This window comes from Antedon mediterranea, chromosome 1, assembly GCF_964355755.1.
Source record: "Antedon mediterranea chromosome 1, ecAntMedi1.1, whole genome shotgun sequence".
NCBI classification, from domain to species: Eukaryota; Metazoa; Echinodermata; class Crinoidea; order Comatulida; family Antedonidae; genus Antedon; species Antedon mediterranea.
The window spans coordinates 32645404-32659938 of record NC_092670.1 but is presented as its reverse complement, the minus strand read 5'-3'; the positions used below and the strand labels follow the sequence as shown (position 1 = coordinate 32659938).

Below are 14535 nucleotides of genomic sequence, written 5' to 3'. Positions count from 1 at the left end.
AATATGGTAGATATTCCAGGTACCTAAACAATTCCAAGTAATTGAAACACAAATTTGTATTCCAAAACATAAAAATATGATTCATTTGCACTTTCTATAAATTAATTAAATAATTTATATATTAATTCGTATTAAATCTTAATTTTACAGTCATATTATTCTTCTGTTATAATAATAGCCTATTTCCTATACATTTCCTTCCGTATCCCTACTCGACGTGCGAGGCGCCCTTTAAATTTAGCTCCATGTTGTCTCGCTTTTATTTGCATTGAACGAATAGGAAGTGTAACATCTTCCTACTACCAAAGAATATATATCACAAGAATGAGTATTCCGCGATTTTTGCATGAGAAATTTGTAACAGAGAGCTCCAGTGAGTGATGCCCGCCCTCATAAGGGTGGATGTATACATACTAAATAAGACTTTATTTAATAGACATGATACATGTCACATTAAATAGAATTATGATGATAGTTTTTGCAATTGTAAACTATTTTATAATACATATTTATTAACAAACTAGTGTTTATTCACTTTTACAGACAATTATTTACTAACATGCTAAGTTAGTTCACAAAAAAGGCCTAACACAGCAACACCAAAAATCAACGAATATTACTCAGCACGGCCTATTCTGTACCATTGCCGTGTAGTACTGTACGCCCGGTAAATTAAGTATTGTTTTTATGATATAAATTAGTATAAAAGAACATGTTATTAATAGGAGAAAATGTTAAATGTCATTAACATTTATTTGTTTTACCAGAAACAAGTTAAATATAGGAATATTATTAAACTATCCTTCGTGAAAACGCGTAAACACCAACACGCCCGGTCACGCTATCGTAGCGCCCGGTTGATAAATCAAACTGTTTATACGGCAGTTTTTACTAAATAAATTGCATAAAACGAACAATTAAATATTCAAATAGTATTTAACATGATGTTGGCATGTAGTTGATAACATTTTTATCATCGGAAAATACTCCGGTGGTCCAGCATTTGATTAGTGAAACCTTCACAAAAAGTTGTATACATCCCAGATACATCCACACTTATGGCGGCGCCCTACCACATGGACAATATTACTGTTACAGAGAAAATCGCGGATTACTCATTCTTGTGATATATATTCTTTGCTACTACACTATCTTTGCCCATAGCCGGCATAGCGTGTTTGGCAGCCGTTTGTAAACACAGCCAATTGACAATCAAATAACCCTTTTTAAGGCACAATATTAACTTCAAAATGATTGTATTTTATTATCAATATTTTGTTGACTATTTTGCTATATGTTGTTATATTTGTACTGTATTAGTCAAATACATGTAAATAACTCCACATTTTCTGTCCGATTTGTTAGGCCTACTAGGCTATCCCCTACCTACTTTAGCTAGCCCAGCCAGGTCAAGTAGACCTAATTGTCCAATGCTCCCAGCCAAGTTAGGCCATGGCCTTATTTCTTGTTTTATACTGTTGGACTGTAACTATCCTGCAGCCCCCACCCCCGGATGGGGGTTGGGGGTCATGATTTCCTCGAAAACACAAGGAGACGTGATGAACTGAAAATATGCCAGGTGTGTGTAGGGCACAGTCATGTCGGACAGCAACAGATTGGTATGGTGCCGCGGTGCGGTGTACAGTATCAGGCATATTTTCTACCAAACATCCTGATATTTTCAATAACACTAATTTCCAAGCATCTAGCGCAGGGGAGCCTACCCAGGGGTGTTGCCTTAGTGGCCAGGGCAACACCCTTAATTTCATACTAAATGTTGTTTCTGCCACTAAATTAAAATTGAGTCCCATTTCTTCGTATACAATATCCATATTTATACGTTATAGAAGTCCAGTCTGAAAGAGATTATTTGTAAATTGGCACAGCAGTCACCAATAGGCCTACTATACCGCGCACAGATAAGTTTCTGAGGATACGCAGAACAAATTTCTAATTGACTAGTTTCTTGTGTTTTCCCATAATTTAAGGTCAAATCATAGTTTTGCGTATAGTTTTATTTTTCCGTGTAGTACCCAGTTTATCTTCATTTCCGTGTATACGTCCGTAATATATTAGGCCGAATTTCAGAATTAACAGAGAATTAAGCCTATACCGCGTCGGTAGCTGAGCAAACTCGGAACTTGATAGACTTAGTCATAAAGTAGTTACAGAGTTTTACGGCATTTTATCATTGTTCAATGTTTTGTTGTTAGCTTATTGTTGGTAAAAGAAGTAAGTCTGGCGCCAACGAATTTAGCGACCTTCACAACCAAAATATTTCTTTGTAACAAAAATTATTTGAAATGGAACGCTACAAAAACAATCCTCCGCTTCATCAGTGCATGAATACCAGACAAGATCGTTGTCTTTGTTAAGTTTTACATCAATCCATTTTGATATCACGCAATACATTTTTCAACAATATAGTACTATAATAATAATAAATCAAAGCTCTGTGATATTTGGAGAATAAGTCATGAAACAAAAACCCAATTTACTTGGCGACGTAAAAATACATATAGAAGGTTAGATTACTGGCTGATATCTAGTGTATTATACGAACAGCAACAGTTTGGTATGGTGCCGCGGTGCGGTGTACAGTATCAGGAATATTTTCTACCAAACATCCTGATATTTTCAATAACACTAATTTCCAAGCATCTAGCGCAGGAGAGGACCCAGTGGTGTTGCCTTAGTGGCCAGGGCAACACCCTTAATTTCATACTAAATGTTGTTTCTGCCACTAAATTAAAATTGAGTCCCATTTCTTCGTATACAATATCCATATTTATACGTTATAGAAGTCCAGTCTGAAAGAGAATATTTGTAAATTGGCACAGCAGTTACCAATAGGCCTACTATACCGCGCACAGATATTTTTATAAAAGTAGATAAGTTTCTGAGCATACGCAGATCAAATTTCTGATTGACTAGTTTCTTGTAGTGCGCGCGTCAGAGAGCAGGGAGATGTATCTCTCTCTCTTGATGAGAGGTACGAAAGGAGGCCAACACACACTGTGTTCGGGAAAAACCCATCATATGGGTCGTCAATTTGTTCATAATTATTGCGTTTTTCCATAATTTAAGGCCAAATCATAGTTTTGCGTATATAGTTTTATTTTTCCGTGTAGTACCCAGTTTATCTTCATTTCCGTATACGTCCGTAATTAGAGCGAATTTCAGAATTAACAGAGAATTATTATACCGCGTCGGTAGCTGAGCAAACTCGGAACTTGATAGACTTAGTCATAAAGTAGTTACAGAGTTTTACGGCATTTTATCATTGTTCAATGTTTTGTTGTTAGCTTTTTGGTAAAAGAAGTAAGTCTGGCGACCTTCACAGCCAAAATATTTCTTTGTAACAAAAATTATTTTAAATGGAACGCTACAAAAACTTTGTGGAAAGCGTAATGTCGGAAAAACAATCCTCCGCTTCATCACTGCATAAATACCAGACAAGGTCGTATCTTTGTTACGTTTTAAATCAATCCATTTTGATATCACGCAATCCACAATGGTAGTATAATAATTTTTGATTGAATAGTGAGGGATTAGTTACAGTGTGTTGACTTTAAATAAACCATTGGTAATTTACTGAAAATCCAAAATGAACTTGTGTTATAATACAAGCAATACAAACTATCACAGATTACCTCTTAATGGATCAAGCATTCACATATGAACTTTGCGACAAAACAAAAATATAGCTTATATTCATTCCTTTTAAATATCAGGCATATTACCAAGGCTGATAATCGATTTGTCCATAATTATTGCGTTTTGCCGGGGGTTTTCCATAATCTAAGGCCAATTTTTAGGCCAAATCATAATTGTGCGTATAGTTTTTTTCCGATGCGTGTAGTGCCCTATTTATCTTCACTTCCATACGTCCGTAAATATTAGGCCGAATTTCCGTAGTAATTTATGGAAGTTCCGAAATTTGAACCGTGTACGTTATACCGGTAGCAGAGCAACGTTTGCTTCTTTCTGCAAATGTCATATCATAATTGTCTTTGTTTTATTTTGGAGTGTGGTTTAAACAACACTTTTTTAAAGTTTATAGTAGATAAATAAAAAATGAATTTTTGAAATTGTAGTTTTAACATCTGACTTTATTTAGCATTTAATTGAAAATAACACAATTTAACGTTTTGCGCAATATATTTATAGCAGCAGCAGCTTCGGATTTTTTGTATAACTTTTTTCAATTATTAATTGCTAATAAATTTACAATAATTGAGTACAGTTATTAGAATGTAATACCGTACCAGAAGTACCTTCATCGGGAACTTCCCCGTGAATTTTCGCATTGAACGAAAACAAGAATGTTATCCTATAGGCCTATTGTTAGTCGCGTATGTTTTATTACCGGTCGAATAACATTAATTTATGCTACGATCCTCTGTTTGCTAGTGAGTGAGTGACATTTCCGTCGAACTAGAGGTGCAATTTATTATGAATTTTACGTGCGAGAGTACCATGTAGGGGTGTCATTTAACAATTATCTTGCTCAAATACTCATTGTCTACAGCACTGGAGTCTTTGGGCAATTCTCTTAAAATAGTCCTGCGAGTCTGCGACCGCCACTGTAGCGCTCTATCTTTTCCAATTTTTCTTACCCTTTCCCCAACCATGACGAGGCAAAGATCCTGGGGCAGAAAACTCTTAGGAGAGGGGGTGCTCTTGTGGCTGGTGACCAATATCATTGGTGTTTTGATCGTTTGATATTTAATCATATAAGCTGGTTACACCACCGGAGGTAATTCCCATAAGAGGGGCCTTTTGGGGAAAAAAGAACCCCCTTTAAAAATCCTGGCTACGGGCTTGGACCTTATTTACTTTTATATTATAATTATGTACAAATGCACTTTTCGTTTATGGGGCTTGTGTGACAAGAAATGTCTTCTTTGCAAGATCCTCTGGTTGTAACTTTGTATTGTGTAATTGTATTCAATTCAATTCATTTTATTTATTTTTCCAGAAGACATATAAAACATATAATACAATAAAGAATACAAACACAGGAAAACTGACACCAGTCTGGCGGATTGTAGAAAAGTGACTAAGTCACTATGTGAGTACCCTCCTTCTGGTGCAGACAAAAACAACAAGTTAACAGCAAAAGACATTATTGTACCATTGATAGAGATTAATAAAAGTTGAATTGATCTGAGTGAGTGGCCGAGCGGTTAAGACAGTGGAACCGTAATCACGTAGCCATAACATCGGCAGGGGTTCGAGGCTCACTCACTCTATGGTTCTGCTGGTAGAACGAGTCTTCTCGGATAAGGACTAAAAACCGTAGGTCCAGTATACACAACTTGCTCGTGTGCACTTTAAAGAACCTAGTAGGCCTACATCTTTCGAGACGAGTAGGGGTTACCCCGGTGTATTAGTACATCACAGCCACTGATCACCAACTGGGCTCTCTGGGAGATCAGTCTTTGACTGAAGAGGTCACCCAGTATAAAGATAAAACAAACAAACAAACAAATCTGACAATGCACACTCTTTACAATAACAATAGAATATAGTGAGGGATTAGTAAAAGTTATGCATTTTGATAACTGTTATCAGTACCACGCATTGACATCGCGATCATTTGAATGAGACTTATCAAAGAGTTTTTGGTTCCTCTCCACCCCCCTCCTGTCAACACAGATAACTCTTGGTCTCCCTGTTGCAAGAAGTTGCAAAAACAACTGCACTAATACTATATCTCGAATTTTTTACTGGGACAATGATCCACAAAGGTCTGGATATCCGTCGATTGCGCTGCATGTAGGCCTATTTATTCCAAAACGTTTATTTTTTTGTCAAATTCGTATAATTATCATGTAATAATTGGGATCTTTATTGCAGTAAAGGCGACGTCATCGGACCAATCTACTACCACTTCTTCGGAATTAACATAGAGTCTCCTGAAACACTCTAACGACGAGTTATCAAACGCCACATTTAAATAGTATTCAGAGCACTTTGTACAACTTCCACCACCTCTTATGGGGAATATACATTTTTTTTGTGGCGATTTTGCATATCCGGTCATTTGCCTCATTCCGGCCGGCACATTCCCACCTCCAAACCTATTCATCAATACCTACAAACTTAATTCTATTTCCGTTTGTATGCCTACCCCGTTTGTACTTTAATTTCGTTTTCATATTACTAGAAACGCAAGTGTTTTGACCAATCACAAGCGATTGATTATTATGATAAACAAATAAATGTAAATAATAATTTAAAAAAAGTTAATTTAAATCTTAATTTTACAGTCATTTATTCTTCTGTTATACAGCCTATTTCCTATACAATAACCTTCCGTATTCCTACTCGACGTGCGAGGCGCCCTTTAAATTTAGCTCCATGTAACTTGTCGATCTTGCTTTTTTTTGTGCATTGATCGAATAGGAAGTGTAACATCTTCCTATATTTTATACTACACTATCTTTGCTGTCAATCATTCGTCGTTCGATCATTGTGTGTGGTGTGCATGCACTCAGTGGGCCTGGGAAGATCGGGGGAGAAGTGTGTTTGATGTATAAAAGGTTTGTTGGCTAGTAGGCCTAGGGCCTAGGCCTAATAGTCAAAGTTCGGTTCATTATTATTATTTCCGAACAAAATAATTTTTTTTGTTACACTTTGATAATAAAATGCCCCCAAAAATGCTAGGCCTACCTAGCATAAGCTATAGCCTACTAGCTAGGCCCGGGTAGTGATAGTGTAGGCTAGCTAGCTAGGCAGAGAGAGAGTATAAAAGGTTAGCGCGGAGCCCCTGCTCATATAGACAGACATGCCTCCTGTAAACCTTGCCGGGGCGTCGTACGTAGTGTAGTAGCCTAGGCTTAGTCCTAGTAGGCGGCGTAATTTAGGTTAGCCGGATCAACTGCCGTTTTGGCTCCGGAGGTTTTTTTAGGGTTATTCCATTATTAAAGTGGGGGTGTGTGGTTATGAATATTGTGTGCAGGTACGTCAATAGAAATGACATTGAGAGCCCTCTTCTGTCAGTTGACTGGTTCCCGGTCTACCGCCTTGTAATTGACTTAATCATGATCGAATTCCAACAACTTAAGAATATATAAAGGAGGATCATCAATAAAATAAAATGATAAAAATTCCAGGCATTTAATATACGGTTTACTGATAAAATATAATGTACCAATGAAATAAACCTGGTGTTCTGAAACATATTTTAATAACTTTTGCCGGCCTAGCGCCTTTGTGTATCTAAATCTATCTAAATAATTAAGTTAGTACAGTATTAACAAATAAAGGGTTAGGGTTATGTATAATAAAATGATAGAAATGAGGCATTATCTAATAATTTTTTTATTGATTTTTTTTCCAGTTTTTTATAGTTTTAAAATTCAAGTACCGTTTTTATAGCGTTATGTATCCTGTAAATGCTAACCTAAAAACGTTATCTGAATGTTTCTTTTTACGTTATAGAAATGTAACAAAATAACGGTTATTAGTGAACCTAAACATTAACCAAACACTAACATTAGAAAACCACTATGTGTTTGCTGGACTGCCACAATGGAACAATAGACCTAGGCATGTTAAACAAAGAAATCACATCAAAGCAGGGTGGAGATGGAATTTTAAGACCAAAGCGTTCTATACAAATGCAAATCATTCATGTATACTTTTTACAAATTTTGTTTAGTTTCTTTATTAAAAGATTTTGATATGTTATATATAAATATTCTAATACATAGAATAGCAAAATTATCATAATACATAGGATAGCAAAAAATAAACCAAACATAACAACAACAAAATTAAATTGACAATGTATTTTTATTTAGAAATTCATTTCAATAATATAAATATTTTTTATTAAATTACATCATTATTTACTTACAATTAATTAATTACTTAACTTACATTACAGTAACTGAATAAATGGTACATAAAATTACTAAATAATTGCACATAAAATGCAGGTTATAATAAAGACATAAGTATACATATAATGGTACAGGTTATAAATATTTAAATTACGCTTTTTAAATGTAATTATAATAATTAATGATGAGAACACTTACGGTTACGAGTAGACATGTACATTGGTACATTACAGTACGAGCAATCCTTGGCAGTTGGATAAAGACCCCTTCGTTGGAAAAAGTCCAGGTAGTCATCAAATCCATTAAACAAATGTGGTCCTATCTTCGGCAGCATGGTCCTTGGTTTAAATCGCAGTAAAATCAAATCGAGAACGCTGTGCCATATTTTAGTTTGTATACATAGCTCCATGTCGGCATGAGTGATATTGTTATATGCTTTATTATGTAATATTGTAAGCTTCAATGAGACACCTTTGTGCAGCGATAAAAAAAAGTAAAACTATGCTACAGCGGTTTTTGTTTCTTAACCTGATTACATATATTTTATTAATATTTATTCTTTCCAACCATTTTTTTTTAAACTCAAAATTTGAAACACTACCGTTTAGCTTTTTCATTCAAATTGAAGATTGAATTTAATGAAATTTTATGTACTGTACTGTTTAACAAATCAACATAACGGTACAATAGGTTATGATTATTTCAAACCAAAATAGCTAGGTTTTTAAGGACTGATTTATCTTTAAAAAACGCCTAGAAATAAAAGAGAGAGAGAGAATAGCAATTACGTGTTGGAATAATACAGTAGTAACGGTACAATATATAATCATTTTGGTAAAGAAAATCGAATACTAGGTTTTTTAAGGTCTGATTAAACCCAAGTGTGACGTCGTCTGGAAGCAGGAATTTAATATTCATAATTAGGTGATCATTTACAATAAAATGATCACCTATTGTTATTGTATCAAATCTTTATTGGTTATCCGCAACGAAACTTGCAAACATAACATTTTGTGAACTATGTTAACATTTTGACATTTATGTAACGTCGTCAAGCGAAGCTTATATTAATTCATATAAAAATTAAGCCTATCGGATGTTGTGACGTTACCGTATGGCCAGTTGAAGTTAAAAAGTATTTTTTTCATCGCTTTCGTAAAAGTTATACAATTTTTAAATAGCGCGCACCGCCCTTCTACGTGCCAAATTTTCTTCCAATTGTTATATTTTATTACTCAATTCATTATCTTTCGATATTGTTATCTTCAAGTTTATTTTGACAACGTCATCATACCAAAAAATTAGAACATGATGTGGGTCCCGTAATTTCACCTATGCTACACTGTATATAGATATACGAACAGTACAGTAAATACTGTACATATTGTATATGGCATATACTTAGGCACAACTCAGCACTATAAGCGTATAATAGGATGGCATACATCAACATTTTCCGATTGTATGTTAACGTAGGTGCATGTTTAAAAAATATGAATGTCAATAAAATGATAAAAATGATCACCTATAATTCGTCAAAGTGACGAATTAAATTCTAGTTACAAGTTGTACTTGGATATCAAACTGTCTATTTGGTCGTCTTGAGCCTCAAGAGAATAGCAACTATGTATGAGCTGTAATAAACAGTAAGTACAGTATAGAAATCATATATCGACTAGCATTAAAATTACAAGTGGGAGTCTGTAGTACAGTGAAAAATTTCATTTCAAAATTTTAGCAAAATTGCTAATCAAACTGATTTAGTCGGGAAACATAGTTTTGTATTGTATTTTTGCTACACAATTTTCGAAATGTGTAGCAATAAGGTTGTTTTGTATAGCTTTTTTGCTATGCCACACTGGCGAAATTATTCCTTGTAGTAGATAAAAGAGACGTTCAAAACAGGTTAAAAAAGAAAATCATAGTACGGTTATTATTGTACAGTATATTAATTAAACAAGCTTTTATATAGTGATTTAATACGCAAATAATGTTAATACATTTTTTTTACTGCAGAGTTTACGTGAATTTCTGTCAGCATTGATCGTGTTGTATTCCACCACCAGATTTGCATTTGTATAGAACGCCTTTGTCTTCAAATTCCGTCTCCACCCTGCTTTGACGTGATTTCTTTGTTTAACATACCTAGGTCTATTGTTCTATTGTGGCAGTCCAGCAATCACATAGTGGTTTTCTAACGTTAGTGTTTGGTTAATGTTTAGGTTCACTAATAACCGTTATTTTATTACATTTCTATAACGTAAAAAGAAACATTCAGATAACGTTTTTAGGTTAGCATTTACAGGATACATAACGCTATAAAACGGTACTTGAATTTTAAAACTATAAAAATCTGAAAAAAAATCAATAAAAACATTATTAGATAATGCCTCATTTCTATCATTTTATTATACATAACCCTAACCCTTTATTTGTTAATACTGTACTAACTTAATTATTTAGATAGATTTAGATACACAAAGGCGCTAGGCCGGCAAAAGTTATTAAAATATGTTTCAGAACACCAGGTTTATTTCATTGGTACATTATATTTTATCAGTAAACCGTATATTAAATGCCTGGAATTTTTATCATTTTATTTTATTGATAATCTTCCTTTATCTGCAAAAAAGTAAAAACATTATTAGATAGGTCTACATTGTTATATAATTATGTAAACATTTTGTATATTCTTAAGTTGTTGGAATTCGATCATGATTAAGTCAATTACAAGGCGGTAGACCGGGAACCAGTCAACTGACAGAAGAGGGCTCTCAATGTCATTTCTATTGACGTACCTGCACACAATATTCATAACCACACACCCCCACTTTAATAATGGAATAACCCTAAAAAAAACTCCGGAGCCAAAACGGCAGTTGATCCGGTTAGCCAAGGGAGGTATGGTTAGCCTCGTAGTTTTAGGTAAATACGTACGCTATTCCTATTCCTTGTCGGCTTACGATGAGATGAAACTTTAAAAACAGTGCAATCCTTTCAGAAACTTGCATGTTTTAAATTATTTTCAAAAAGCACACATCATTGTGATTAGGCCTAGCCTAGGCCAAGTTGAGCCGCCGCCAGAAAAACGTTATTTTCTATGAAACGCCAAATGCTAACTTTCGCCGGCTTGTTTCTATCTATATTATTAAGGATAACGATGTAGGCCTATATTCAAAAGTTTATATATCACGTTTTTAGTATTATTAGGGAGTTTTCGTAATCTTACGATTACGAAAACGAATACGTCACGCACACGTATTCCTTTTTCGTAAGCCAGTAAAAATATGTTTCGCTTGGCAACAAAATATTGAGGGCGCCGTCCAAAATATAACTGCGGTAAATTTGAGCGAAGCGCAGATCTGTGTTGCTTGGCTGCCTAGGCCTAACATAACATCAAAGCAAGTGAGGACTTTAAAAACTGCTATTTATCAAAATTGACCTGGCATCTATATATAAATTATGGTTAATTCTGACATAGGCGAGCACAATGGAAAAACTTCGGTACAAATCTCCGCCTTGGATACCTACCTTATCTATCTGAGATGTACCGCGAAACGTAGATTTGATAACATTAGTGTTCACAGCGACGCTATTGTTCCATATTTCTATCTTAGGAAGATATTATAAAGAGTTTTTTAACACAATTTATGATTTCAACATTAGATTTTCATCTCAATTTCAATTCTTCCCAGTCAAAGTAATTTCCGGGTTTAAGATAAGTTCACCTTGCAACAACCTGGTTTCAAATATTTTCTCTCTTTTATACACAAGGGAGCAGTTAAAATAATAGATTTGACCCTAAAGGTGACTGGAAACAGGCACTTTCCATCAATCAATACAGTGTCCCTTTGGAAGACGGAAAAGAAAATCAGATATATATTAGGACTGGAGCTTAAGTTGACCATTAATCATAGCCATTTCAGTTTTTGGTTTATTTTAAAACATACCTCGCGTGTGTGAAGGTACAGTAGTTAAATAATAGGAATTATACTGCAAATTAATATAGATCAAATTAACTATACGCCATAAAGAATCAGAATATATTGTGGGGAATAGTATTATAAAATTACATAGGGAGATTTGATGATAAGACATTTTTTGAGTGAAATCCCGATAGCCTAGTTTTATTGAGTAAGCTTGCAGGAATAACTGTAGGCTATCTTCCTGTGTCCCGTTAGGACCGAGATGTCTGCCCATGTTGCAAACCGTACCATAATGTCTTCTTTCTTGGGCCCACTCTGTCACGGCAGTTAGTTTCAAAAGATGATTAAATTAGATAATGTATTAATAATTATTAGGATGGTATTCATTTGAATAAACGCCTCTCCAATAAACATCACTTTGAATAATAAACCCCCCCCCCCCCCAACCCAACTATCTAATAAACGTCCATCCACATATTTATAACAACACAATTATACGGTACTATTTGTAGTAGAATTCACCGCACTGTTATCTACAATTTACCAAGCATTTGTTATTCTTTTTTAGCACTTTTCATATCTATTAGAGGATTTCATTTGATTATAAATGTTACCATATTATTAAAACTACAAAATTTAACATATATTCCTCGAATAAGCACCTCCCTCAAATGACCTCCGCCTCCCCAAAGGGCCCTACCAAACAATAAAAACTGTACTTTAAAATGTTATTAATCATCTAAAACACTGTGAAACAAAGTAGTTTAGTTTTACGAATGTCAAGCATTTTCAATAATGGTAACCGACAGAAAACGTATAAGGATAACATTATCATTCCGAAAACCATCGTCTACACTTCCTAGAGGGGGAGCGAGCGAAGCGAGCTCACCCTCTAGTTTCAGTAAATTACTTTAGTAAATTACTTTAGTAAATTACTTTCATTTCAATAAAAGTATAATTATATTATAATCATGAATCATTCCTGATTCAAATGCAAAATGTGCAAAATAGATCAACAAGGCCAACAGCCATTAAGTCGCGTGCTACAATGCATAATGATACCGGACCGACAGACAGACCGACCAACATAGTGAACTATAGTCGCGTCCACGCGACTGAAAAGGCATAATTTTGACGAATTTTTTAACTTTTTCATCAAAAACGTGCGCAAATTATCCAATTCGACGTGCTCGTATGACGTAATTTTAAGTCGAAATTGTTTAAAAGATGGTAAAATTATTAGAAAAGGCTGCAAAAACATAAATCACGCGAAAAAAGTATGTATTTAACGCTACGTGCGCACCACGCGCGTAAAAATTTGCGCGCGTATGGGAATTTTTGACATGCTCAAAATGACAAGAAACGCGTAGAAAGTTGATTAAAAATGAATTTTGCGCATTTTAAAATTTTAAATGCGCGTGCGCGCGTAACTTTGTGGCTTTGTGACTCATAGCAATTTTGTAAACGCTTAAAATTGCCTGAAACGTACTCTTATTTCATTTTTTTTTATTTCGAAAATAAATTTTGAAAATTTTAAGCGCGCGTACGCATGCGTTACATGCGCTACGCACGTAATTGTATTGCCATATGATGATTTATGCCCTGAAATTTATGAGTACCAAATTTTATTTAATTGTGATTTATGGTTGTGAAGATATGATTACAAACGTGATTTCGTTAAATCGTGCGTAGACCGCGTAATTTTTTATTGCGCACCGTGAAAACATAACCACATCGATTCCTGGCCATAAGGAATATACTGTGAAAAATTGACTTAGCTAGATTAAACTGATATCAAGATAAGGTCAGAAAGCGATAAAACGCATAGTTATACCGGACCGACAGACAGACCGACCGACCGACATAGTGAACTATAAAGTCGCTTCCACGCGACTAAAAACTATACTCGTTTTGTTACGAATATGACAGGTGATATTCGTCAACACGAATACGTTTTACGAATATGAAATGGGGATCAGCTCAAAAATTTCACAAATGTGTGAGTGACGTATTCGTAAGGTTGCGAAAACTCCCTAATATTAAATATTACAATTAAAGGAATATTTACAAATGAAAATCTGACTTGTAGATTCCTAAAACATCACCGAAAATGATCGTTTTTAGCCAAAAATGACGTAAACATGTTGTATGAGTGAACCGTTGTATGAACTAGGCCTACTCCATTTTTCGGTTAAAGAAATAATTACATAAAATCACTTTTTTTTAGTAAAATTAATTAACATTTTAATAATTAATAACATTGTAACAAAATAATTATTATTTAACCTCATTCGAAGAATATCAATACTCTATTAGTCCTGAGAGACAATGTGACTTTTCGTGGTAGGCCTACACGCGAGAAAAATATTATGGAGTGCACTGCATTTTTAGCTTGAAAGATTAAAAACAATTAAATTATTAAATAGACTACTTTCCTTTTTTGTGTTGTTATGGCGGTTCAAACCAACAAAGTTATAGTACTGTATGTAATTATATATTATTTATTTTTATGACACAATAAACCTAATAAAGACCATGAACTTATGTACTAGGACACCACTCTAAATACTAAGCAAAATGTCGTAAACGGACTGGGCGTTTCATAGAAATTTTCGGCGGCTCAACTTGTCGGTGGCCCAATCGGTCATATGCCCTTAATTGAGACCACTACAAAGATTCAATGTCCAGTACCTCTTTAGGGTAATACAGTTTATAGTACAGTGTGTGCATCAAGCATCAGACCCCTTTCACAACAA

At 34.5% G+C, this 14535-nt stretch overlaps 1 protein-coding gene across 5 annotated transcripts in view; it reads left to right on the top strand.

Moving 5' to 3' along the window:
• Nucleotides 1–14535, top strand: part of LOC140063695 (cytidine monophosphate-N-acetylneuraminic acid hydroxylase-like) — a 61468-nt gene that overhangs the window by 21924 nt on the left and 25009 nt on the right. Inside the window, exon 1 of one of the 5 annotated variants that reach the window (XM_072110163.1) lies at nucleotides 6245–6548. The exons of the other annotated variants lie outside the window; for them this stretch is intronic. The gene's annotated coding sequence lies outside the window, so the exon portion shown is untranslated. Of the gene's footprint in view, nucleotides 1–6244; nucleotides 6549–14535 lie in introns of those variants that run through there. 5 annotated transcript variants of the gene reach the window in all.